Here is a 6,276-nt window from a genome sequence, read left to right as displayed (position 1 = left end):
TTAAATCAAAGAAAGCATGGGGGTCCAGAAAGAGGGACCCTATTCCACTTGACTGACATTGTACAAGATCTTGGGTTAGGTTCAAGAGCATCAGCACGTAGTGCGAGCATAATGAACGACTCAACGACTAACAAGGGACTGATTGCTAGTCCCTTCTATTTGTCAATTTCCTCTTCACTTAGGAGGACTTAACAAGTAACATGCCTCGACAAGGAGGTCTTTAGCACAAATATAAACAATCACAGTCATTGCCTCTTAAGGAGGACTTCAGCCAAAACGCCTGCCAAAAAAGTGGCAGGACTTCCAGACTACATGGAATTAGAAGGCTAAGCTACCTCAGTGGTGTATCAACCACACTCCAAAGCAAAGCTCAAGCAAGAGCTAAAAGCGGCTAATGTACCTGTACAAAAGCTAACCAGTCAGTATTGTATTCAGACAAATCAAACAGACAACAACAGTGAGACATTTCCAATATGTACACAATGCAAGTCATGAATGCAATCACTCAAGAGAGTCCATCACACCAATGGACCTACAACACAACAAGAGTTAGTGATTAAAGCAAAGGGCCTCTCAAGTAATGAGATCAAACCAAACATTAGTGCTAAGTGCTCAATACCTGAAATACAAAACACAAATGGTGAGTACAAACCACTAGTACAAAGACTAGGGTCAAAGGCAAAGCAAACAACCAAAACAGAAGTCAATACTTCACATGAAACACATTCAATCAAACAAGAACATGGCCTCAAAAGGACCAAAGCCAATTCAAAAGGCAAAGCCATCAAATGATCAAGATAAGGCAAAGGCAATCACAATGCACACAATTGGACATCCAAATGAGAAAATCCACATTAAAACAGAAATGAATCCAATGATCATGAAATTTTTTATGTGAATTCAACATGTTATGGACAAGCATCATACCAAAATTCAAGTCCAGAAGAGATCACATGACATATGAATGAAAATACATAAATGCAACATCAAATGTGTGACACAAATTGTCACACCATATGTTCATGTGTCTAAAACAATGGTATCAAATGATAAAAATGCCAAACAAAAGCCAAAAAATCATGTCATATGTTATGGTCAGGCATGCCAAATTTCAAGTCACATGGATTAAACATGAGCATTTTACAAGCAAAGGAATGCAACATATCATTTGAGCATCATGTTCAATCAACCAATCACAATTAAAAATCCAGCAGCACAAAAATCAGGAAATTAACATCAAAAAAATAAGGGTTAAATACACTTTTCCCCCCTGTGATGTTAGCGAGTTTAGGGTTACCCCCCTGTAAAAATATTTTTTGTAAACCCCCCCTTATGTCATGTAGATTCCTTCATAGAACCCCCTAATATCCAGGTGGCATGGAATCTAATAAGAGGTCCTACACCTGACATATTTTTAATTTTGTTAAAGTGATTATGTGTCATTTTACACTTTTTAATTTCAAATACCCCCTTAGAAAATTAGGGTTCTGAACATAGCAGGGAAGACAAAGACGAAATTTCCAGGGGAAGACGAAGACGAAGAAGAAGAATGCAGGGAACGAAGCAAACGAGAAAGACGACCGCAGTGAAGACGAAGATGAAGACAACCTCAGCGAATACGAAGAAGCGATCCAGCTCAGTGAAGTGTCCAAAGTCCGAGGTTAGTAAAAATTTGAAGTTCATCAATGTCGTAGGGTAAAATTTTGAAATCAACAATCTTTGACATGTGGGTATAATATATTGACAGGATTCACAACACTTTAGTGTTACACTCCACCATGGGGGTGAATTTTACAGGGTTTTTGAAGAAGAAATTATATACAGAGGGGGTACGGATACGACAGTTAATGGGATACATGTTTCAAATTGGAACATGGATAACATTGAGAAGTTGTTGAGTAGGTTAGGGTATAAGGCTGATTGTGTTAGGGTATGGACAAAAGTTTTAGAAATTCAAGATGGTTTTTTTCTGATTAGGAAAGATGATGATGCTGTTGATGATTTTGCTCTATACTTTAGTGCAACTGATATGCCTGTTCCAACTATTATGAGTCAAACAGGATCTAGTGTGGCTTCCTCAATCACAAAACAATCCAGAAAAAGGGTTGAAAAAAAACCTATCATCAAAAGAAGGCAAAGTGAGAGGATCAAGTTGAGTTGGTTTAAAAGACCCATAACAGGTGAAGGAATATCTAGTGACAAACCAATTACCCTACCAGAAAATGAAGACATACCCACTTCAAAATGAGGGACTGATTATTATGTTTCTGCTATGTATTTTGTAATCCTTTTGGAAAACTCTTTTGTAATGCCAACTGATCTTTGAAGACATGTATTTTGTAATCCTTTTGTAACAAACATATGCACTTACTGTGATGATCAATTCTAATGTATCAGTTTAACATTATTGGTGTGTATTGTCTATAAAACACAATGGCTAGTCTGTCACATTTTTTTCTTGTTTTTCATAAACCATGAATTCTGCAGAGAGCCATGGCTAGTCTGTGCACTAATCTTACAACAAAACCATGAATTCTGCAGGACCTAAAGAAAAAGCCAAAGTATTTAATTACATTCACCTTGAATTCTGCACTGAAAAAGTTTAAGAGATAGACTACATTAATATATTTCAATTTATTTATATGTTTACTATGTCATATTTTCTTTAGAATTACTGACTATAAAATTGTTCTGTAGTTTTCTGATGATTTTGCAATTTTGCTCTTTCATTATGATATAACTTTTTTCTGTCATTATTGGTAGATTGAATGCTGAAAGTTTAATCAAATAATGATGCTGCACTGACAGTTTAAGATTGATGAACAGATTACATTTCATTGATGAACACATTACAAGTTCAACATTACATTGCTGAAAAACACTAATGACATAACAATTACATGACAGACTCATTAGACTAACTTAACCATAGCTGCTATCAACATCCATGACAGACCAATTACAAACATTAACCATAAATTTTTCCTCTTTTCCATTGCAATCTTTTTCTTCAGTTTTTCTAACTTGTTAAGCTTTCCGACTCTGCAATCTATCTCCTCAACAATCTCTTTAGCAAATTCAATCAAATAAGCCTTGTTGACTTCACATTGGCGGCATCCGGACGGATTGGTTTCTTTCACTGCAAACTCACTGACCAAATCATCCCACAAAAATAAACCGCACCCATTCTGCAATTTGAGACAAACACCACCAACAATTAATTTCGAAATCAAACTCAAAATAATAAAATGCTTCAAAATTGCTCACCGTATAATTCCTGCATTTCCAAAATTTGCGACCGGGGTTTTCAATTGACTTGGAGACCAACAACTTCATGGTTTCATTGCATCCACATCTTGGTAAGCCGTTTCCAACTTCACTCGTGGAAGATGCCTTGCTGCCACCCATAACCCAGATGAAGGGGACACGGACGAAGATGAAGAGAGGGATGGATTTGGGGTAGGGATGGATTTCACGAAGAGAGAGAGGGATGGATTTGGGATAGGGATGGATTTCACGAAGAGAGAGAGGGATGGATTTGGAACCCTAATTTCTAGTTTATGCCATGCTGGAGACCTAATGAAGATTCACATGTGAAAATAAAAAAATTAAAAAGCCACGTCTGAAATAAAAAACCAAGATTCCATGCCACCTGGATATTAGGGGGTTCTATGAAGGAATCTACATAACATAAGGGGGGTATTGAAAAAATAACTTTACCAGGGGGGTAACCCTAAACTCGCTAACATTACAGGGGGGTAAAGTGTATTTAACCCAAAAAATAATAGACATCAACACAAGCATGTGGAAAAAAAATTGAATTAATTTGGACATGTTTTCTATTTTTTATGAATTTTAGAAAATGAACAAATAAAATGGAATAATGCATAAAGATAGGAGGGAAACAAATTTGAATGGAAATTCACAATGTGTAGCAGCCAGGGATTAAACTTACGTTCACAAGGTCAAAATGTGCGCTCAGAAATTAATTTCACAACATACATTGCCTGGATTCGAACCTAGGTACTTAGGGATCAAAGGCGCTCCATGGAAAAACAATAAAAAATGAAAAGATGCAAGCGCTCAGGTTCGAACACTGGTCTGTTAGGTCACAGGCGCTCAAATGAAAATTGAAAGAAATAATTGCCAAGCGAAGGATCGAACTGAGGACTACATGGTTACAAAGCACGCCTAAAGAAAATCAATTGGAATATTAAAAATGATACGCGCTGGATTCGAACGCAGGATACGAAGGTTACATGCGCGCTCATTCCCAAGCCCTAAACGCTGAACCAGATGGCCAGAATAGTAATTCCGGTCATCTTCTCCGGTTGAACGCCGGCGACATGCATCATTTTTTTCCAGAATTTAGCATAAGGCACATCATTGGAACCGTCTTGCTACAAGGAACACGAATCTCACACTCATTTCACCTAATTCTCACTGATACGCATGGATCGAACGAAAACATAATTGCAACCAAAACTTGAAATCAACATATCTTGTTCATTACTTAACCAAATCAAAAACTAAAACCATCAGCATCACCAGCATTGAGAGATCTACATGATCATGTGCCTAAAAAAAGCAAAACAAGAGATTTGAAATTCAAACTTACTTGATGTGCAGTGTCCAAATCCACTTGTTCAAGGCTCCAGCACTTCCAGATCTTCTTCCTCAACCTTCTACTGAAGCTTTATGCATGAATTGGCAATGGAAACAACCTAGATCCATCTCAAACTTCCAATTCCATCTTCATGTTCATGTGCTTGTGTAGCTTGATTCTTGCTCAAATTCTCCAATCCAAACCTTGATTCCTACTCAATCATGCATGATAAACCAGAATATGCAAGAATATTGATGAGTTGTGTGAAGAATTTTGAAGTTTGAAGTGAGAGAATTTTGAGAGGGAAAGATGAATTCTAGATCTAGAATTGTGATTGTGAGCAAATTCTGTTATGATTATCTATTTATATGGTTCACTAATCACAATGCTAATCCACATTAGGCTTGGTTAATTAAAATTAACGAGAATTGGAATGAAATGCAAAATTTGCAAAATGAGGGTGCATGGCTAATTCCTACGTGAACAGTAACATGTTAGGGCTTGAAATCACTTAAAATCATTCCATAAACACAATGGAAGTGGCATTTTGCACATATGATTCACCAATTTTGAATTATCACTTTTCCCTCCAAAATGTACAAGTATGAGCACATGGTTATTTGAGCTTTTTCCATGCAAGGCAATGACTTATTTGGAAAGTATTGGTCATGAGAAGTATTTTGCAAAAAGAGTGGCTCAATTTGGAGTTTTGAATCAAAAGTTATGCCATGTTGAACCTCCATGTACACTTTATGATCATTTGAGCATAACTCCTCAACCATTCATCATATGATCATGATCTTGGACTTTTTGAAAAGAGGAGAGAAAGATCTTCAACTTTCATGTTCACCAAAAATTCATTTGAAGCTTCTTTGATGTTGTAAAGTCAGGTTGAATATGAACCAAAAACTTGCCATTTTTGGAAACTTTCAATTACAGGTCACTTTCCATTTTTAGAAACTTTTGATTTGACTTCAAATTCTTCAAGATAGGTGTTTGAAATGACAAATGAACTTATTTTGAACATGAATGAGGTGTCTCAACTCATCTCCCCACCTCATAGCCCTCAGCTCTTGCACAGTTGATTGTATAGGTCCTCAAATGACCTTGACATGCTCTGATCAGCTTGAACCTCCACCACTTGATAAAATGGCTCAGAAATGAAACCCTAGCCCATGTAAGCTCAATATAATGATCATGTGATTTCCATCTCAACAGAATACCCCTTCTCCTTGAAAAACCCTGGCTGGAATAGAAGTCATTGATTAGGGTTGACCAGAGGTCAAAACCATAATCCAAAGGAACCTGAGCATGAACAATGAAACCATGGATGATGACATAACCATGATGATGGTAATATATCCTTGCAACCAAGATAGTGCTCAACCTTTTGAAGGATCAGGAAACCCTAATGCACTACAAACCTTCAGATGGTCGACCACCACTTCATAAAGACCCTCAGGCATGAATCACTTAACTTCTCCATCTTCTGCAAAGACTTTGGAGGATGACCTTCTTATTTTCATATGATATGCAAAATGCAAATGCCTAATGTCCTAAAAAATGAAATGCAATGTGCTGAACTAGTCCCAAGAAGAGGAGGGCAAATTTTTAGGTGTTACAGCTGCCCCTATTCAATCCACTGTGAACCTGTCGATATGAATAACCTC

This window comes from Lathyrus oleraceus, chromosome 3 (assembly GCF_024323335.1).
Source record: "Lathyrus oleraceus cultivar Zhongwan6 chromosome 3, CAAS_Psat_ZW6_1.0, whole genome shotgun sequence".
Lineage (NCBI taxonomy): Eukaryota > Viridiplantae > Streptophyta > Magnoliopsida > Fabales > Fabaceae > Lathyrus > Lathyrus oleraceus.
The sequence above is the reverse complement of the archived record's forward strand: the minus strand, read 5'-3'. Positions refer to the sequence as shown.